Here is a 21985-nt window from a genome sequence, read left to right on the forward strand (position 1 = left end):
TCCCGCCACCCCCATTGGCCTGGGATGGCAAACCACGGCCAGTGGGAGTCGCGATCGGCCGAACCTGCCAATGCGGCAGGTAAACAAACTGTCCCGGCCAGCCAGGGTGCTTACCCTGGCGAGCAGAGCTTGCCGGCCCCTGGGTTAAATGTAGGTCCTGGCTAAGTGGCAGCTTAGGGGATGTGGAGTCATAACTATCTCCAAGTATTTGAAGGATGTCAATACCAAGGAGGGAAAAGAATTGTTTATTATCATTCAAGGGGCTATAATTAGGAGTAATTGGGTATCATTAGAAAGGGAAAATGCAGCCTGAATATCAGGTGGAATTTTATAACCATGAGACTTGTTGCTATGTAGAATAGTCATCCAGTGGGAGTGGTAGAAAGCCCGCTTTACAATTAAATTGAACAAAACCAGAAGAAAATGTATTGTGCAATGCATAAGTGTTTTTGTGGGGAAGTATAAAAGCTATATCATCTAGTCTTACTCAATGACTCTTTCTAATTTGATCCAGGTTGACATTCATCTTTGTGCTTTAATAAAATGGTGGGAGCTAATTGCTTATAAATGAACACTAGTCCACTTCCACCATCCCGCATCAATTACATATTCATCTGAGAAGCCAAAACTGCTTTTCTGGGAGGGTGTGTTATTTTATGAGTATTTTTTGTGTGTGGTTAAGGCACAGAACTGTGCACCTCTTTGCATCTCAGTTTCCTCTCCTGCAAATGAGACCTCCCTAACTCAAAGGAGTGTAGTGCGGCTTGGTTCACTGATATTCATAGTGCATTGAGGTTCCTGGGAGGACGTCTCTCTAAAAGTGTAAAGAGTATCCTCTCTATTTCTTCCGGGAGGTAACTTTTTTTCTTTTTTTAAAGGAACACTGTCAATATCTATAGACTTAAAGATATAGCAATTTAAAAACATTCACTCCCATCAGAACCTCCTGATGTCTTACATATAATCACATTTCTTTTAAAAAGTATAAAAATTCTTTGGGTCCACAGCGGCCAAAACAGCCCCCATTTTTTGCTGTGCCCAGTGTTCCCTGCATGAAATAATATAAGACTTGTATGTTATCTTTCATCAAAAGATCTCAACGTGCACTAAGTTTGTGAGGTGTATAAGTTTTATTTTTGTCCGATTTAAAGGTGGAGAAGCTGAGAGATGGGGAAGTTTTGATTTGACCACAAGGTGACCCAGTGAGTTGCAGAGCTAAGGTTAGAATCCAAAATTACTCTGTTCTTTGCCAAAATAGGCGATGCTCCCTTCCTACACAGCACACCATTGCTGCATATTTATATTTAAAGTGTTGGATCATCTAAAAGTGTTGGTTGGCCTGCAACATCTAGATAAATAGTAGGTGGGAGGCGAGCAATGGTGCAGGGATTGGTTTCCAAAGTACTGTGTACTGTAGCTAATAGCTGAGTCGGGGGGAGAAGGTGACTTGGTGGATAGTTTTGGTTTTTTTTCTGTTTAAATAGTTTCTTCTTTATTGTAGGATCTGGGGGTGGGTGGGTCACCGCTCCCCCCACCTCTGAGGGTGGGGGGCCCAGCAGCTCGGTCATGGGGTGCACGCCTGGAGTGTCATCTGTCACCAGAAGAGGGGGAGCGGAAGCTGAGACACACACAGCCACGACAGCAGGGGAAGGGGGGCCCGGACTCCTGGGTTCTTCACGCCCCTTCAGAGGGAGCTCAGCTCTTCTGCAGGCCAGGAGCCTGTAGGCATTGGTGGGAGACAAAACATTGCAGGCCATATCCTGTGAACAAGTTAAATGGAGGCACTATTAGTTGGCAGGTAGTGTTTACAGGATCTTATCCTAATGTGGAACAAACTATCATTTATTTATTTCCCGTTCATGACATCTTGCCTTGCAATCCTAGGCAGGAGACCATCAATCGAATTAGATGTTAGAAATTTTCTTTTTTGCCAAATGCTTATTTGTTTTTAAATTGTTTGTACATAGCAGACAGGAATTCAGTCATTTAAATCAATTGTAAATTTTATATTTAAAAATTAAATGCACTGTAGGAAGTCTCCAGAAATGTTTTCCGTAAACTGCCTATCCCTAATAGGATATGTTTAGATCTCTGTTCTGTGTAGTTATGTTTTCATGCTTAAATTTTCTTAACAGTTGGTTGAATATACAGTTACATGCTATTTGAACTGTCTGTGTTTATGAATTTAAATCCTTAAAACTGGCTTGTTGCTTTAAGTCATTAATCATTTCAATAAGTAATGAAGCTTTTTAGGAAGAAAATTTCCATTCTGTATTATTTTTTAAGTCAAGTTTACATAAACAGGAATTCACAATTTATTAGAATTCAGTGTCTCAGTGGAATAAATTAAATTCTATTGCAGAGCAGTCCATATCAGTTTGAATTGAAAGAATAAGCATTTGTGGAAGATGATCTTTTGCAATGATACTGTGTATGTTTTTAGGATGTTTGCAAAGAAACTTTAGCTATAATAAGTGTGGCAGGTATTTTACTCTGATATATGCTATCAGTTTGTATGTCTCTTAACTTCTCAAACATAACTTTGAGGGAGCAGGAGTTTAGTTAGAGAATTTTGCGTTATGCAAAATGGAAGTATTACACTCGTCAAACATTTATTTGCTCTATTGTTTTCACATTTGATTAATATGAATCTATGTAAAAGTAGATGGAAATGTTGACCATATTATTTCATCCGGAATGTATCGTAAGTCTAGAAAAGATATGGCGATTCATCTGTGGCTGCCATAATTCATTTCTGCTTTGAGTTTATTAATACACAACAGAAATAATGGTGCAATCTTTACTCAAGTTAATAAGCCTTTCATGAGCAGTCCCGTTGGCCTCACTTGGCCTACTCTCTTATGTAAATGGTGCAGAAGAGTAAATATTTTGTGTTGCATTGCAGCTACTTTGTTTTCCTTTTTCTCTCAAGAAAAGGGAAGACTATAGAGGGATCTGCCCAAAGCGGCATATGCCGTGTTAATAGCATAAGCCTGCTGAGATGGATTTACCTAGTTAAAAGAAAAAAAATGACTAATAATGGACTATTGAGTTTACAGAGGCATAGTTAAAATAGACTAATGTGGCAGTAGTTGAGCATAACTTGAAAAACTCTGGATGCAGGGTTTTTAAAGAATCTTTGACTTGTCTTTCACAAAATAACTCTGCTTTCATATTTAAAGTATTGCACTTGTATAAACTAGCAAAAATAATTGAATGGGTTTTAGTAAGTATATAATTTTAAAACATAAATAATCACTGTCAAGTGATTAAAAAGATTAATCGTGATTAAGCGTGCGATGAAAAGATTAAGCGTGCAATGTTAAACAATAATAGAATGCCATTTATTTAAATATTTTGGGTGTTTTCTACATTTTCAAGTATATTGATTTCAGTTACAACACTGAATACAAAGTGTATAATGCTAATTTTATATTTATTTTTGATTGCAAATATTTGCACTGTAAAAAAAGATAGTATTTTTCAATTCACCTCATATCTTTTGTTTATCATTTTTACAGTGCAAATATTTGTAATAAAAATAATATGACGTGAGCACTGTATACTTTGTATTCTATTGTAATGGAAATCAGTATATTTGAAAATGTAGAAAAACATCCAAAAACATTTAATAAATTGGTATTCTATTGTTTAACAGTGTGATTAATCGTGACAAATTTTTTAATCATGATTTTTTTTTGAGTTAATCACATGAGTTAACTGCGATTGACAGCCCAAATAAATATATAGACATGAATTCATATGCGTAAACTTACCTCGTACGTATGTATATGAATTCTTGTTATAAAATTTCCCACATACGACAGCAGTTCAATAATTTGCATTAATGATTGGGAAGACCATTGCAAATCCCTGAATTTTACGAATCAGGAAAGGAACAAATGATATAAAGGAAGGCTAATGCTAAAGACACAATGTGCTTTATTCATTTATTTTGACAATTATAGTTTAAGGTACATCTACACAGAAAAATAAATAAAACACTGCAGCAAGTCTCAGAGCCCTAGCATGAATATCTACACTGCTATTTTTAGCCCTGTGACCCTGAGTCAGTTGACTCGAACTCTGAGGGTAGTTCTGACTGCAGCTAGACACCTGCGGCTGGCCTGTGCCAGCTGGCTCGTACTCGTGAGGATCAGGCTTGGGCTGTTTAATTGTGGTGTAGATGTTCAGGCTTGGGCTTCCAAGCTTTGCAAGGTCCTAGAGCCCAGCCTGAGCCAGAATGTCTACACCACAATTAAACAGCTTTTTAGCCTGAGCCCCATGCGCCTAAGTCAGCTGGCATGGGCCAGCTGCGGGTTTTTAATTGCAGTGTAGACATATCCTGAGACTTCGCACCACAGGTATTTTGCAGCATAGACATACCTCTAACGTACCATTTTAAAATGGTAGTGCAGTATAGTTCTTAAAGATGATAAAGATTTAGCAAAATAAGAATTCACTTAACCTCTTTATTATAGGGCTTGAAAATTTAACCTTTAAGCTAGGAGATATTAGGTAAGTCTAGCCAGGGTGAAAAATATGCTGCTAAACACCCTGCAACTAATATATCAGTCAACTCTCTATTTAAAACATTAAAAAAAAAACCGAAAAAAAACCCTTGCTCTGTCCCTCTTGCTTTTGTTATGCCTGCTTTCCTTTCCTGTCTTGATGGCACTTTTTCTTTCTTTAAGTTGGTCTCTTCCTTAAAACTGCCAACAAGATTGATACAAGCTTGTCTTCACTAGAATATTTGGTTGTACCAGGATACAACCTTGAGGAGCCTAGGCATGATTTTGCTGTCAGTGTAGATGAGGACAAGTAGTGTTTAACACTTGACTCACAATCAAGCAACAATTTTAAGCATTGTTTGCCCCCATTGTTAATGAATGCAAAGTCAAATTTACCATTGCAGTGTTGCCTGCTTATCTGAGTCTTGTGATATTTGGTGTTTTTCTTTAAGCTACAGCTGCTTCAATTAAAGGTATGTCTACTATGGCAGAGTTACATCACTGGCAGTTATAGCGCTGCTCAGAGAGCGCCGAAGAGAAACCGCTGTTGTGTGTTCACACTGTCAGCTGTCTGCGCAATAGCATGTTCACACTTGTGGCCCTTGCAGCGATATTCAGAGCAGTGCACTCCGGGCAGCTATCCCACAGAGCATCTCTTCCTCTTCTGCCGCTAAGAGTTGTGGGAAAGTGGAGGGAGTCGCGGGGCATCCTGGGTCCTGTCCCAGTACCCTGTGATCCATTGCTTCGCATCCCAGCAATCCCTGTGCTTGCGTCCGCATTTGGTGCCATCTTTCAATGGTTTGTGTACCGTGCGCTGTGCCTCTTTGGTCTGCAAGAATGGATCCCACGCTGTTGACCAATATGCTGCTCGCTCTCACTAACATGTCATGAGTGGCAGTGGAATTATTCCTTAAACTACAAAGGCAAGAGGAGTTCGACATTGATCTCGCCACGCATAGTAGCTATGACACGAGATTGCTTGTGGCATTCACGGAGGAGCTGACCACAGTGGAACGCTGCTTTTGGGCTCGGGAAACAAGCACTGAGTGGTGGGATCACATTGTGATGCACTTCTGGGATGACAAGCAGTGGCTGCAGAACTTTTGGATGAGGAAAGCCACATTCATGGGACTGTGTGATGAGCTCGCTACAGCCTTGTGGCACAAGGACACGAGAATGAGAGCTGCCCTGCCATTGGAGAAGCATGTGACGATTGCACAGTAGAAGCTGACTACTCCAGACTGCTATCGATTGGTCGCTAACCAGTTCAGAGTGGGAAAGTTGACCGATGGACTCGTGTTGATAGAAGTGTGCAGGGCATTAATCGCATCCTGCTCTGAAAGACCGTGACTCTGGGCAACATGTGTGACATTGTGCACAAATGGGCTTTCCTAACTGCAGAGGGGTGATAGATTGCACACATATTCCAATTCTGGCACCAGACCACCTAGCTACAGAGTACATTAATCGGAAGGGGTATTTCTCCATGGTTCTCCAGACGCTTGTGGATCACTGTGGGAGTTTCACGGACATTAACGCAAGCTGGTCCGGAAAGGTGCATGATGCATGCATCTTTTGGAACACTGGCCTGTTCAGGAAGCTTCAAGCAGGGACTTTCTTCCCGGACCCGAAGATCACCGTAGGGGAAGTCAAAATGCCCATTGTGATCCTGGGAGACATCGCCTACCCCTTAATGCCATGGCTTATGAAGCCAGGCATGGGGAACCTTGACAGCAGCAAGGAGTGGTTCAACAACAGGCTGAGCAAGTGCAGAATGACTGAGTGTGCTTTTGGACATTTAAAGGCCCGCTGACGCTGTCTATGACGATACTCCTATGCTTATAGCCGTGTACTGTACGCTCCATAATATTTGTGAAGGGAAGGGTGAAAGCTTCACTCAGGGCTGGACCGCTGAGGCTCAGCATCTGGAGCCTGAATTTGAACAGCCAGAGACCAGGGCTACTAGAGGGATGTCTTGAGGCAGCAATTTTAAGCTGAAAGCCACTAATATTTGTTGCTGTGCTTGGGATGCTATGAGGTGATTGTGATTGGTGCAGACAATGCACTATGAAGGTTTAAGAAAATTGCCTGTTGCTTTGCAGGCTCTTTTTGCTTTCAATTAAGGGAATAAAGATTGCTTTCAAACCAAAACAATTCTTTTATTTAAAAAACAACAACCAGAGGAGAGAGACAAACAAAGAAACACATCAGCACTATGGATGATATGCAGGGGAGGGAGAGTCCCAGGAGGAGGTGAGGCCCTGGGATGGTTAAAGATTTGTGTATGTCCAGGAATCATATCCAACATTGTCCTTTGGAGTACAGTGTAGCGGGTACTGTACTTCAGCAGGGCCAAACTGCAGAGGGATGGGTGTTGAGTGCAGTGGATAGTGGGAGTCTGCAGGGCTGGACTGTGACGGGGCAGGAGTGGAATGCAGCGGGTACAGACTGGAGCCAGGAGGTTGATAAGAGTGTGTTGGCGGTGTCTGGGGGGTGCATGGGAAAGAATTGTGCGACAGTGGCTGCAGAGGAGGCTGGACACGGAGCTGCTCGGTTTGCAGTGCTAGTAGTGCTTGGAGCATGTCCGTTTAGCGCTCCATAATATTTAAGAGCCGCTCCGTGGCTTCATTCTGGCGAGCTGCGTTCTCCTTTCGGTCCCCCTTCTTGCTGTCCTGCTACTCCTTTGATTCCTGCTTTTTGGCTGCGGCGTCATCATGACATCACACAGAAAGTCCTCTTTAGTTCTTCGTGTCCGCTTTATAATTCTGCGCAGCTGTTCAGCCAGCGATAAAGAGGGAGGCTGGGCTCCCAAGGTCATATTTGTGAAGCCAAAATGCAACATTTTACAGAAGCAGTATTGTTTGAATCAGTGGTCTGTGTGTTGCAGTGATTTAAAACACTGCCACTATTCACATACCTGTCACTAACTGGCTGATCCCAGGCAAGCACACATGAGCCACAAGACCCCCAAAATGGTGAGTAACCACAGGGGAAATCAGTGTTCCAGGACCATATCTACACTGGGCATGTGGCTCTTGGGGAGAGCCAGCACTGTAGGGGAGGCCTTATAATCCTTACTGTCCCCACATTTTCCACAGGCTGTGTTCATTATGGAAGATATCTCGTTGCTGAGGGTGAGCAGGGAATCAAGGGAGGGTCTTCTCCAAGGCTGAGGCTTCCGCCCTGGCCCTTGTTTTGCAGGTCGCCTATGTGCAGTGATGGCAGAGTGGCGCGGGAAAGTTACCCTTAATGGGGCAAGAAAAAAGCAGCTCTGCCAAAGAACCCGTAGCAGCAGATTGCCAAGTAGTTCCATGAGAGTTTCGTGCAGCTCTCTGAGGGAGAGTCCCATGAAGTGCGGGAGTCAATCAACACCCTGTTCCGCCGCTCAGACTAGGCATGTGGTGGGACGCACATCATACAGACACAAGCCTGCTTTCTGCAACCCTCCTGCCCCCAACAACTTGCTTCAGCGATTCCCAAAATCAAATCCACTTACCAGGGGCCTTCTCTCCTGTTTGTGCTTCGCCAACATCCGACAGCTGTGACTGGCTAGCCTTCTCCAAGATAGAGAAGAGCTCCTGGCTGCATGCATCTCTGACCTCTGAGTCGTCCTCTGCCTCTGGGTCCCCCTCCCCCTCCACATCCTCATCCAAGATTTCTTCCCCCTGGCTCTGTCCACTCTCAACTGGCACGCGAGCCACTGCAGTATCCACAGTGGCCTTCGCAGTGGAAGTGGAGTTGCCACTGAGTATTGCGTCCAGCTCTTTGTAGTACTGGCAGCTCGTGGGCACAGCGCCGGTGCGGCAGTTTGCCTCCCACACCTTGTGGTAGTAGTTCCGCAGCTCCTTCACTTTGACCCTGCACTGCAGTGTGTCCTGGTCATGGCCCCTTTCTGTCATGCATCGTGAAATCTGTCCATAGGTGGTATAATTCCTACAGCTGGAGTGCAGCTGGGACTGGACAGCCTCCTCTCCCCAAATGCTGATGAGGTCCAGCAGCTCGGCATTGCTCCAAGTGGGAGATCGCCTGGTGCGTGGAGCAGGCATGGTCACCTGGAAAGATGTGCTGAGACCACTGCCCGCGTCCCCGAACAAACAGGAAGGGGACTTTCAAAATTCCCAAGGAATTTAAAGGGTGGGGCTCTCGGTTGGTCACCTGAGGGCAGGGCAGTAGAGTTCAAACCGATACCAGAGAGGCGAGAACAGGCATTGTGGGATACCTCCCGGAGGCCAATCGCAGCGCTGTAATTGACCAGTGTGTCTACACTGGCACTGCAGCCCCAGCGCAGAAAGCTGTACGCCTCTCGTGGTGTGTGTGTGTTTTTTTTGCTTTTTTTTTTTTTTACTGTGCTGCAACTGTGCAGTTTCTGTGCACTCAGTGCCATGGCAGTGTGCACACCTCAGGAGTTGCACCGCAGAAAGCTGCTTTATGCACAGAAACTTGCCAGTGTAGACAAAGCTTAAGACATTGCAAGAGAATCTCACCTTTTATTTAAAAAAAAAGTTTCTAGCCCTCATGGTTATAGAAAACAAACTTGAAAATGTGAACCAGGTGTGGCCTAAACGGTCAAACTAGAGGGAAAATTAAAAATAAAAAAAGGGTTGAATTATTTTTGTCATAATTTTTAAGCCAATCTCATGGTCTTTTGATTCCTGACTTATGACTTTTTAATGCCTGGAGCAGTACTGAACATTGTGTTAGTTAATATGGTTCCCCAAGGTTGTATTCCACCATGACCTTATTTTCTAGTGAAGACAGGCTCTTATGCCAGTTGGTGAGATGGTTTTTGTCCATTGGAAATTCAGCTTTAACCATCAAATGCTTTTCATGTAAATCATGTGGTGGTTTTAAACAAGTAAACAAAACAAAAAAAACCTTTTAGTCACTAGAAACTTGGGTTGGTTTTGAACTGCTGACTTAAAGGCAAAAAGTTTTGTGCACCATTAATCAATTCCTCAGCCAATCCCTTTTAATTCATTTTAAGTTAAAATTTTCACCTGTGATGTGAAACATGACAGACATACTTTCCATTTAATTGTTCTCACTGTTTCTCTTTCCCATTTACATTATATATTCCTTTCTTTCTTTTTCTGTTTGTGTTCTCTACCTCCTTCCCTATATTTTCTGTTCCACTCTTCCTCGTCTCCAAAATAATCTCTGTGCTCTACTTCTCTTTTCTTTCTTATCCCATTAATCTATACCATCTACAATCATCCCATGTACTCAATCATCAACCTCTTTTATGCAAAGGACTTTCAAAATTTAGCAGAACACCTAACAGCACAACAGCGCGAGGACTAAACTGAGGGGTGAGGGGCTATTATCCAGGGACAAAGCTCAGGTGAGAAGCCAAGGGTAGTTGGGATTCATACCAAGGTGCTCTCCCTGAGTCCTCTGAACAGAATCCTGTTTTGTAGCTTCTGACTAGCAAGTGTTGAATAAATAGATTCAAAACCCTTCCCCATGCACAAACCTGGCTGCTGAAAAAAGAGAAAATGCTTATATTCCTATTTTTCTCCCTTCCACTTACTCCAGAAGTTCCGGGGTACAACATAGGTGGAGGGAAATAAAGAGAAATCTCTTCTTCCACTCTGACTCCATTTTTAAGTCCTTCTTGCCAGTGAATAGATCCAGTGTCTGTCTCTGCTATTGCTCATAGCCTTCTGCAGCAGCAGCAGCAGCATGAAATTCACTGCTCTGGGTAAAGGAGTCTTTTGTTCCCATTTTCCATTTTACTCCTGCTAAGTTTTTGTTTGTTTTTTGTTTTAAACCAGTTCCCCTTCCACTTATTTGCAATGAGACCCTCTCTCGTTATGGGAAGGTGGTTTCTGCCATTAGGATGATCCAGTTGGCTGTCAGTCTGGGCATGAGGCATGTCATGTCATTCTGATGCCAGGCTAATGTGGTTTAAAATAACCCTGACCAGCCCTTTAAACCTGGTTCTGAAGTACCATATTGATGGGATGTGTGGCAGCAATTTGGCTAATACAGACATGCAAGTAACAGAACAAGATAAATATTGGATTATATGATGTTTGCCACCACTTACAGTATTTAATGTTTGTGTGGTGAGCCAGGTCATTTGAGGGCATCTCGCCCATGTACCACTAAATCTGGGGACACGGTAAGAATATGGGGCCCAAAAATAGAAGGGAGGAGGCTGGGGCATTACAGGGCCAACAGAAGTCCATGCCTGCACCTCTGGGATCTGCATTGCCTCATTGCCCTAGATGTGCTGTTCAGGGGTCAGCCCCCTGTTGTGACCTGATAGTTTTTGCTTGATAGGAAACAAGTCCCAGACACTGAGGAGTGCCTCTTTGTGAAACAAACAGCTACAAATCCTGATCCGCCTGGGACAGTTTTTAAAATGGCTAAGCTTTTGGGAGGCCCCTGAGTTGCTGGATGTGGCGGCTGATGGAGCCGTGCAGGCTCCTGGGGAACAGGTTTGTGCAGTGCCAGGTAGCAGCTCCATACCTGGCGTTCCCAGTGGTGCCCTGCTTCCCCCAAGTGAGGTGAGTCCACTGGCTTCAGATCCTACATTCCGTGGTGGTGACACTGAGTCTCAGCCTCAGGCTGCTCCACCGCCTACTCCTCTGAGGATGGATCTGATTGATGTGCCCGCTACTTCTCCTATGCCTGGCCCCTTTTTGAATGGGGATGCTGCAGCAGGAGCCCGATATTCTTCTGTGTTAGTGGAGTCCAAGGGAGATGAAGAAGATGATGATGTCTCTGACTTCTTGCTGGTCCCTGATGTTCTCACCAGTCAGCTGGACAGGAAGGGTGGTACAGCATGCAGGAGATGAGTGACTTTTGAGATGACACTAAAGGGAAATGGGGAATTGAGGTTGAGGCCTGTTTCCTTGATCTGCAGTGCTTTGTTCATTTGGCTGCTCTTGTTTTGAGCGATACCTCATTTGATAGCAGGAAATGTTTCCATCTCAAGAAGTAGGTAGGCAAGGTCAGAAAGCATGCCGGGACTGTTCAGGGCGATAAAACTCCCCTGTGGCTCATGTATCTCTGGGTCCTCCCACTCTGCATTGTTTCCCTCTGCTCTCTATCTTTATCCTTCTAACTTCTATGGTGCTGCTCAACCCCAGCTCTCTGAATATTAATGGGTACCAGGGTGGTTGTTGAAGGGCACAAGTTCTTGAGCTTCTCTGATAAAACCTGGCCAGTCTTTTTTGCAAGAGATTTGTTTGGATCCTGATGACCAGGAAGCTATCTGAATGAAGAGGAAGGGGAAGGTTGTTTGAGCCATGGCTCTGATGTCAGTGCTAGGGTGTCTGTACTCTTCTCCCAGAGTGCAGCTTTCCTTTGTGAAGGAGATTGTGCAAGGTCAGATCCTCCAGATGGAGGTGTGCATTGGTGCTGTGGTGGTTAGTTTTTTTTACTGTCTGTGCCCGTACTATGGGGCAGGCCCATGTTTCCTTTTTGCAGATACCCAGTTCCTACTTGGCTGTGGTCCTCAATGCTACTATTGTCTGCAGGGGCGGGGATGATGACTTCATCTGTATTATATATTGTTTTAGACAGGAGCCCTCCGGAGCCACACCCTCAGCTAGCCAAGGAGCTGTATTGTCTCGTGTAGAATTTTGGGTTAGTGGATGACTGGAGGTTCTCTCACACCACTGTTAGGCAATACTTTGGCTCAAAGGCCACCCCAACCACATCTCTGGGGCTAGACTGGATTGCTTTTATGCTGTAAAGTCCAGCATGATTGTTCGTTCAGTTCTGCTTGTCTCCCACTCGCTTGGCTGACCATCACTATGTCTCTGTCAGTGTTTCTCTCCCCTATCCTGCCTGTGCTTCCCGCTGGTGTTTTTATCACCAAATTGTTTCAGGACCTGAATTTCACCCAGGCATTAGCTGTGTTTTGGGAGCATTGGCGGCAGCAGCAGAAGTCCTTCTAGGAGTCCTTGAGACAGCGGCAGAACATGAGAGGTCCAAATCCAATTGTTTTGCCAATGTTACACCCAGGCTGCTGTAAGGGCCTTGTGTCATGCTGAGTACCCTGGAATGGGACATCGTGGATCTTCATGGCAGCCTTGATGTTGGGAACCTGATATCAAAATATGAGCCTCCAGAGCGCTTTCTGGAGGAGAACATTGCAGGGAGCTCTGGTTTGGGCCCATTTCCCTCAGCTGCATGACATGAGAAATGTCTTTGGTTTGGAGAGGAACACTGTGGACTGTCAGCAGATTCACTGTCTCCAGCTGCCCAGGGCATGTCTGACATCTGATTCTGTGGAAATCCAGAAAGCATCTGTATCCTTCTGTAGTGCTTTGTACTCACTTGAGTCCTGTGACATGCTGGCAATGGTGGAGCTGCACCACGGGTTGCTCTGTCTCGCTAGTGAGGAACAACAGTGTCTGGAGCCCTTCTGTCCTTGCAGGAGCTCTATTGTGGTCCAGCAGCTCTCTACAGGCAAAGCCTCAGGGATAGATGGGCTGTTGTCTACATTTTAGGATCTTATTGGTCCTGATATTTTCCTGAGTGGTTTCTGGAGTGCTTCTAGAGGAAGGAGCTGTCCCTCAGTTGTCACGGGGCAGTAATTACCCTGCTGCCCAAGAAATGGGACCTCTATGATGTGCGGAACTGGAGACCTATTTCCCTTCTCTGTCCCAATTACAAGATCCTATTCTATCCTATTTGGATGCAGTGTTTCATTTTTTCCTCAATTGTTCCCATTTGATTAATCTTTTTGGGTTTTTGCGGTAGCTTTTCAGTTGCTGGGAACTGTTTTCCTCCAAACTTGAGTTTATTCTGGGAGTGCAATACACAGTGTGTGTGTGTGTGTGTATGAGTGTGTGTGTGTGTGTGTGTGTGCGTGTGTGCGTGCGTGCTGGTGTTACTGTATCAGGCCAAACTGGTCATTCTGAACTTTCCCAAGGACAAAGTGACAGGGGTAAAGGGGTGTGATGTGCTGGAGTTGTTCTGCATGCTGATCGTTGCCTGGCTGTGGGTTTGCTACCTTTTATAAGCTCACTTTGAAGTCTGGATATGTTTTGATTCACCTGATGTATTAATAATGTCTTGAGCAAACTTGATTCTGGTGACGCCATAGTGATCCATGTGTAATGTTTGTTTGGGGTGGGTTTATTGCTATTTATTCCTTTCTTTATGTATATTTAACGTATTTAATGACATTTTGAATATATTTAAATGTGATTTTTTTTTTTTTTTACAGTGAATAAAGGTGTTATTCACATCTCTCCTCCCCCTCTCCCCTACCCTTCCCGTGCCCCAGACCTAAAGACCTTCCTGAATCCTGACAAACATTTCTTGGAAACTGATTTATGGAGATTAAACTGATACATCTGCACAAAACATTTTGGTTTCAATGAAAACCTATTTTGCTGAAATGACAGTTCTGACTGGCTCTAAGTTCTGAATAGGCACAGAACCTGCCCAGAGGTCTTTCTCACTGGTGCAGTTTATGTGCAGATTTGGCAAAAAAAAGCACTGCATTGGTTCACACTCACTTCACATTTGGAAGGTTTTGTTCTTTGCCATAAGTGCTAGAAACTTAATTAAAAAACAATATAAGCTTTCATTTTTTATGAATTGACACTAGCAGTTCATGGGAGAGGTCCTAAACAAGCCATTGTTTCTCTTGGAAGTACAGCAAGACTTCTTGGCAGAGTGAAAAGGACCAGTTGTCAACTACATAACTGAGTGGCACAGGGCACATTTTCTTCCTTTTCTTTTAACCATTTCTGAAAACATATTAAAGACGACTGGGGGAAACCTCTAACCAATCAAAAGGACATAAATGTAGTGGTCGGAATGTGTCCTTCAACCCATGTAAATTTGTTGTATCAACTATCTGATGCCACATCACAGTGAGAACTAGGGTGGCTGCATGAGCTAGAAACGCAGAGCATTGCTTAACATCGTTTCGCCTAAAGTCGCATTTTTCAGGAACATAACTACAATGTTAAGCGAGGAGTTACTGTATAGATGTCTGGACTTGGGCTGGAGCTTGAGCTCTGGGACCCTCCCCCCCTCACAGGGTCCCACTACCCTGGCTTGGCTGGAGACCAGACATCTACACTGCAGTTCTATAGCCCCTCAGCCCCGTGAGCTTGCTGATACGGGCCAGCTGCAGGTGTTTTATTGCAGCATAGGCATACCCTAAGGCTTTGTCTACAGTCCAACATTTCTCAAATATGGCTGCATGTGGCCACCAGGGGCTTTTTGTGTGGCCAAAGATTCCTAGGCAATGATGGGGAGGGAGGCAAAGCAATGTTAACAAACATACAGATATCATTTTTCACAGAAACAGACTTGCTAGCTAGCAAGTTTAAAAAAAAAGCATAAGAAGCAACAACAACAAAACAAGAACGTGCAAATCACATTTGTTTCTATTCTGTTTAGGTCCAGTAAAGAATAGAGACAACTGTACATTATTTTTATTATTGAGTCTGCAATAAAAACCTACATAAATAAATTATGATTTGGACGTGTATATGTGCATATTTATTTGTTTTTTTTTCTTTAAAGTTAATTAAGTATTTTAACAAAAATTGTCAGAATGGCCACCAGCAAGAGTTGGTGGCTGCACTCTGAGGCCACCAAAAAATTTCTTGTGAGACCCCCTGGTCTAGACGAGGATTTAAGGGAACATTGTTAGAAGGTGTTAGCCAGCACCTTTTAATGAATATATTTGAAAGTCTCTAGCGTAGACAAAGCATTGCATACTCCTAATATGGGTTAAAATGGCATTAAAACTTAGGTTCCCCACTTCAACCTGACCGGTTTAGCATGTGTTACAGGCAGTGTGCCTTGTTTACACTAGGCAGCTAGAATGTGATAGCTAACACTGTCTAACAATGTACTTTTAAATCCTAGGCTAGACAAAGCCAGTAAACCTTCCACTTTCACTAGGAACTCAGCTTTGGGAGCAGTGAGCTTCAGAAAGGGCAAATTTTTATGCATCTAAAAATTATGATTTCCTTAAAACGTTGATAGAGGGTTACTACAACTACTACTACTCCTTTAAAAAAATAAAAATAAAAAGTGATAGTGAGTGCAGCAACTTGCCAAAAACATTACACCAAAAGCAAAGGGGGAAGAATTTATACCCATGATCCTTAGTTATGGTGTGAGAAAACAAAAAATATGTAAAACACTCTAAAAAGGTTTCTCTCCCAATTATTTAAATCATGGTTTTCTCACTGATGATGCCTGAAACCAACCTTTCCCTCTTCCCTGGGATGCCTGAAACTGACCTTTCCCTCTTCCATTGCTTGTGCACTGAGGTTTATTGGCTTCTAGCTAGAAGTGTTTCTACTCTGTTCTAGCATACACCTTTATTGTGCACTTATGCATTTTTCTTTGCTTTAAAAATAATCTCTCCCAAAATGAAAAATTAATATAATTTTTTTGTTCTACACATTAAACCATATCAAAATCTTTTAGCTAAAAGCTTAAATTTTTTGCTCATTTTTATCATAATATTTAAAGTGAGACAGAATATGTAAAATGTCAATAATTGTGGTAGGGGAGTGAGTAGCTTGTTTGTTGCTAAAGGCCTGATGCTGGGAGGGGCTGAGACTCTCTTTACAATCAGGTTCAATAGTCAATAAATAGGAGCAGGAACAGGGATGAAATCCTGACCCTATTGTAGTGAATGGGAGTCGGCTATTGATTTCAATGGGGACCAGGGTTTCAGACACTGAGGCTACGTGTACAACACAGAGCCTATGCTTGCATAGCTGTGTTGGTTAATCCCCTAATATAGATTCAGTGTACACTCAAAGAAGGACTATTTCTACTAGTGCAGGAACACCACTGCCTCAAATGATATTAGCTACCTTGACAGAAGCAGGGGCGGCTCTATGTATTCTGCTGCCCCAAGCATGACAGCGGAACCAGCGGACCTCCCGCAGGCATGCTGCTGAAGGCAGCCTGACTGCTGCCCTCACGGCAACCGGCACGCCGCCCCCCGCGGCTTGCCGCCCCAGGCACGCACTTGCTGTGCTGGTGCCTGGAGCCGCTCCTGGACAGAAGCACTCTTCTGTCAACAGAGCTGTGTCTACACTGGGTGTTTTGTGAGCATAGCTGTCAGACTGGGGTGTGACTTTTTTCACAGCCCTGACTGATGTAGCTATGCCGATATAAATTTTAAAAGTAGACCAAGCTCCAGTTGACTTTTCAAAGAGGCCTGGGTTCAGATCATTTTTCAGAATGATAGAAGAAGTATTATTTTTTATGATTGCTTTAGTGTCTCCTATATGCTAGGCCCTTTCCAAACACAAGATGCCGTTCCTGCCCCAGAGGGCTCTCAGTTGGAAAAGACAAGGAAAGTATGAAGAGTTGGGAGAAAGATAAAACATACGAAGGATTATTTGTTAAGTAGATATCATGTATGCTCACTGGCCCTCTATTTAGCCATTATCTGTTGGCTAGATAAATCTGTTCTGGTTTCTTGTAGACATAACAGTAGAAGTTGGACTGAAGGGGAGATGTAAAACTGTTCCTCTTGGTGGCTTCTTTGGGAACTTCCTGATTTTTTTCACTCATCTTTGGGAAAACTTCCTGTGCTGTGGCCATGCTGCTGGGTTTATGCTTTGGGAGGTGAATACAGCGTGTGGTTGTTTGTTTGTTTTTTTATTTTGCATGTATATAAGGAAACTTTCAAAATATTGTAGTCTTTGTAATAAGAAATGTCAGTGTTCGTTTCTAATCTTTGGCTTTCTTATACTATGAGTATATCTATATTTTAATTTTACTGTGTTACAGATTTACTACGCTGATTAAACCTGAACGAGCTGGGACAAGTGGAAAGACTGCTTGTCTAGGTAAGTTTTCAGCACACACCCTTTTCTGTCTTTGATTGCAAAATATAAAAAGGCATGATATTCAATTTCTCAAACCAAGTTGCCTTAATTTTACTCTGGAGTAAAATAAATAAAATCAGCATTTATATTTGACTCTGAATTTGAACATTCTTGTTGCTCTGGAATAGTTTGCGTATCCTACTTGGTTGGGAGGCAATAGTAGCGACTGAATCTCTTTTTATTATGAAGAACCTACTAAACAAATTAAATGTATTGGATGTTCATTCTTTCCTCATATTTTCCATGCTTTTATCTTCTCTAATTTTTCCATTTTCTTCTGTTCCTTTCTCATCTGTCTTTTCCCTTGCTTCAGCCTTTTTCATTTTCCTTCTTTAGTTATTCCCTCATGTCTTCCCCCTGCAAAATATCCTGTCACACATCTACTCTCAATCCTTTTTCTCCCTTTTGCTCTGCCACAATCATCCCTAATGCCCAGCAACAGTCCAGTGCTTACAAGGTGCAGGAGAGGTGTTGCAGGGGAGGTGAACAGAATTATGGATGGCACTTCCAAGTCTAGGTCAGTAACTGCCTGCATATGGTAGCATGACAGCCAACCTTCCTGTAGACTTGCCACTTGCAGCAGCGCTCAGAGTCTCAGACTCTGCTCACATCTGATTGTACAGCCTTGTCTGTGCTATGCAAACTTTCTAAAAACTTTCCACGATAATTAACACTTGTTTAGCTTCACTGGTGTTAGCATATTAGGAGACTTGGTATAGGTGGGCTGCTGGCATCTTTAACATCGTGTCATAACTCTTCTCAGAGCAGCTCTAATCAACACTTGTTTGTTAATAATAATTAATAATAAAAGAATCAGCAGCAGCTGGTATCCCATCATACTAAGACTTCCTGTGATGCTAACACTAGTGGAGCTGAACAGATGTCAGCAACGATGGGAAACTTTAAGAAGATTTTCATAGAATAGCAAGGGCCTATGTCTGAGGAAGAGCTGGCTCATAGGATTGCTGATTGTGAGATTTAATTGAGTGGGGATATGATCACTCGGTAAATCTGTGGCTGGTCTCTGAGGTGAGCTTCCCAGCTCACTGTCAGTTCCAAAAATTCAGTTATCTATCCAGTCTACTGGGGTTTACAAAAATCAAGACTAAACAATGTCTTCTGTAAAACCGACAGGGACTTTGTCAGTTTTCAGGGATACTTGGTTGCCCATTTATTTATAAAACCTTGAAACTGTGTGTTGTTAATTTAAATAAGTACAGGGTGGGTGTGATCATGGTGGACATGGTGGGGAAGTGGGTAGGCAGAAGTTGGCAAATGGTTTGTATGGGTACTATTTTTATTAGGGTACTATCTCGTGTGAAATCAAGCACTCAAATAATACAGTGATGGAGGCCATATAAAAACCTAGATACATTACGCATTATGGACCATACCTCCAAAACCAGCAGTGATGGCTGTTCTGTGGAGGCGGATGACAGAGAGTAAGAGAGCATGCGCAGAAGCAGGCATGTCAGACATCTGATCAATACCAGTTCAGCTTGAATAAAAATGTAGTGACCTGGACCATACTTCATTTTTCTGTGTGCTGCTCTGATGCGTGAATTTCAGGAAACAACGTCCCTGTTCCAGTGTTTTTAATGGTAATTTCTGAGCGTCATCTGCTACTTTGGATAGAGTTCTTCTCCCAATCCGACAAATGATGCTCCTTCTGGTCATAGGCGCCACTTCTCCTGGCGCTGATGGGTGCTCGCGCCCCGACTCCACACCTGCCCTGCCCCCTTCTGCCCCTGCCCCGCCCCTATTCCAACCCCTTCCCCAAAGTCCCCACCCCAACTCTGCCCCTTCCCTGCCCCTATTGGACCCCTTCCCCAAATCCCTGCCTCCTCCCCTGAGCGCGCCACGTTCCTCCTCCTCCCCCCTCCCTCCCACAGCTTGTTACACCGCAAAACAACTGTTTCGCGGTGGCAAGCCTGGGAGGAGAAGCAGGGACGTGGCGCGCTCAGGGGAGGAGGCGGAGGTGAGCTGGGGAGGGGGGGGAAGGGCGGGGAGCTTGGCTGCTGGTCCACCAATTTTTCCCCGTGGGTGCTCCAGCCATGGAGCACCCACGGAGTCGGTGCCTATGCTTCTGGTTTGCTCATTCAGTTTACTGGCAGTCAGTCAGTTGCAGATGACTTCCTGATTTGTCTGCTAAAATAAATTTATTTTGTTTCACAGTCTTGAAATACAACACTTCTTTCTATATGGGTTTCTCTTCCTTGTCACAGAACCAATAAAATGGTCAAAAATAAAAGCTTTGATAAATTCATAAAACCTGGACTTTGCATTTATGTAGTGCCTTCCAAACAAGGACCTTGAATACTCGACAAATAGCTTCCCGTCAACCCTTTCAAGTGGATGTTATCCCTGTTTTACAGGTTAAAGAATTTGCCCAAGGTAACACACCCACTGTGTGGCGGAGCTGGAAACCGAACACAGATCTCCTGACTCCTATTCTGGTGTTTTGACCACGGGACCATCTCTGCCCTACATGTTGTAAGGTAAGCTATTTTTGACAGAGAGAAAGACTTCTTTATAAATTAAAGTTGTTTATAGGTACTTTTAGATGATCGGAAAACTTTCCAATTGTAGATTAGGCTGACAGCACCATCTGGAGGGTAATTGGTATGTTCCTTAGAGAAAGATTTAGAGAAATCTCACTACAATTTGAGGAGTACGAATTGTTCTTATAAATGACATTTTGTTGATATTACCTGAATGAGATAATTTACAGTGGTTTCAAAGTAACTAGGTCTAGGGGTCAACTTTCACTTTGATACTTTTATTTACTATAATGGTCTGAGTTTTCGGAATGTGATCAGTAAAAATGGAGGGGGAAAAAGACCTAATTTTCTCCACTATTTGCACCTCCACCAAACAGTTGTGCTTGACAGAATTGCACATGCCATTCATCCCCCAGACATGCTAAAGGACAGCTTGACCTTAAAAAGCCTAAATCACAGAAGTAGCTCCATTAGTCAGTGGGACTACTTGCATCAGAGCTACTCTTGGGAGTAAGGCTTTGAAGAATCCAGTCCTTAACTGAGTATCCAGTATGCTGAATCCTGTTGAGAAAATTGGAAGTAAATGCCTTATGCTTTCCTTCACTTCCTTACACCTGAGTAGGGTTTTTTATGCTATTCAGGAATACCGCCAAACTAAAAGACAGGTAAAAATGATGCTTAATTTTTTTAAATGTACTCACTCTGAATAATCTCTTGAAAGCAAGAATCTGAAATCTGTTTCCTTATAAAAAGGGATCTCTCTCACTGTGCACATGCACTGAACTGATTGACTTTGGAAAAGTTACTGCACCTCTGTGTGCCTCAGATTTTTCAATCTATAACATGGGGAACATGATACTTTTCCTTCATAAGTGTTTTGAGATCCACAAATGAAAAATGCAATACAAGAGTTAAGTGTTGTTGTTCTATTTATTATGGAAGTGGTTGTGAAATGTATTAATATACATCAGAATCTAAGCAAGACGTAAACAGGGGTATTCCAGTCCCATGCTTAAACCACTGACTTCAACTCTCTTTTGTATAAAACCATATCTCAGTGCATTTATTTCCGTTTCACATTGCATACTGAAATTTACAGTCTTTTGTACAGTACATATTATATTAGACTCGAAATCCTTTTGGGACAATCATAGGACATATGAAAAATAATTTGTGCATGTAAAATTTTTCTATGAAACAGAAAATAGAAAATCTTTAAAAGGTGCAAAACAGCAGGGATTTTCTAGAGCTTTTTTTATTTGACTATAAAAGCTTTACGTTGAAAAGCGTGCATTCAAAAAAATTGGTCTACTCAATCCCCACTAGTAAACCATTGGCATTATTGTTAATAATCCATTGTATTGGTGTAGCACCAAGAGTCTGGGAGGAGGGGTGAGGTCAGCCCTGCTCTCACCCTGTTATATGGGGTAAAACAGCTGGAGTGACATGAAGGGGCTGTAGAAGTCCTGGCACAGGCAATGCAGAAGACAGCCAGAAGGCTACCTTCTGAAGACTCCACTGCAAACCCTGTGTTAGGGTGGGATCACAGCATGCAGCGTAGTAGATTCTAGGCAGCACTGTGGCCCTTAAGACAACTAGGGAGGCTTCTGAAACTTAGGCCCCAAGGGCTGTCTTAAATTACTCTTTAGGACCTGTTTCAGAGTAGCAGCCGTGTTAGTCTGTATCCGCAAAAAGAACAGGAGTACTTGTGACACCTTAGAGAATTTGTTAGTCTCTAGGGTGCCACAAGTACTCCTGTTCTTTTTTCTCTAGGACCTCTGTCCCCCAAAACAATGCAGGATCAGGAGGGCAGAAAGGTGGCTCAAGGCCACCTTAACTATTCCCTTCCCCAGGGCTGCGTGTTCTGGCACAGCACAGAATCTCACCCTTAAGCTCCATTGTGCTAGGAGCTGTACATTCATATAACAGACAATCCCCTCTCAAATAGCTCATAATCCAAGTGATTGTAAGGCATCTTCTTTTTTAATCCATGTTTTGTTTTAGCATCATGTCCTGTATTTCTCAATGAGGACAAAACTTTACGGTTTCTTCTCAACACACAGTTTTTCTATTACACTAATCTCTTTAATGTAACTCAAAATAAAAATATAAAATAATAGGGTTACCATAT

The 21985-nt window shown here is 43.1% G+C and overlaps 1 protein-coding gene across 5 annotated transcripts in view; it reads left to right on the forward strand.

The window, feature by feature from the left end:
- Positions 1 to 21985, forward strand: part of LOC113404973 (guanine nucleotide-binding protein G(I)/G(S)/G(O) subunit gamma-12) — a 70520-nt gene that overhangs the window by 7761 nt on the left and 40774 nt on the right. For 2 of the 5 annotated variants that reach the window (XM_026655943.1, XM_026655947.1), the window contains exons 1-3: positions 1151 to 1220; positions 17256 to 17314; positions 19729 to 19851. The gene's annotated coding sequence lies outside the window, so the exon portion shown is untranslated. Of the gene's footprint in view, positions 1 to 1150; positions 1221 to 1779; positions 1799 to 17022; positions 17091 to 17255; positions 17315 to 19728; positions 19852 to 21985 lie in introns of those variants that run through there. The other 3 variants (XM_026655946.1, XM_026655944.2, XM_026655945.2) reach the window with 3 other exon arrangements.

The sequence above is a fragment of the Terrapene carolina genome, unplaced genomic scaffold (assembly GCF_002925995.2).
Source record: "Terrapene carolina triunguis isolate 2854851 unplaced genomic scaffold, T_m_triunguis-2.0 Scaffold211, whole genome shotgun sequence".
In the NCBI taxonomy this organism is placed as follows: Eukaryota; Metazoa; Chordata; order Testudines; family Emydidae; genus Terrapene; species Terrapene triunguis.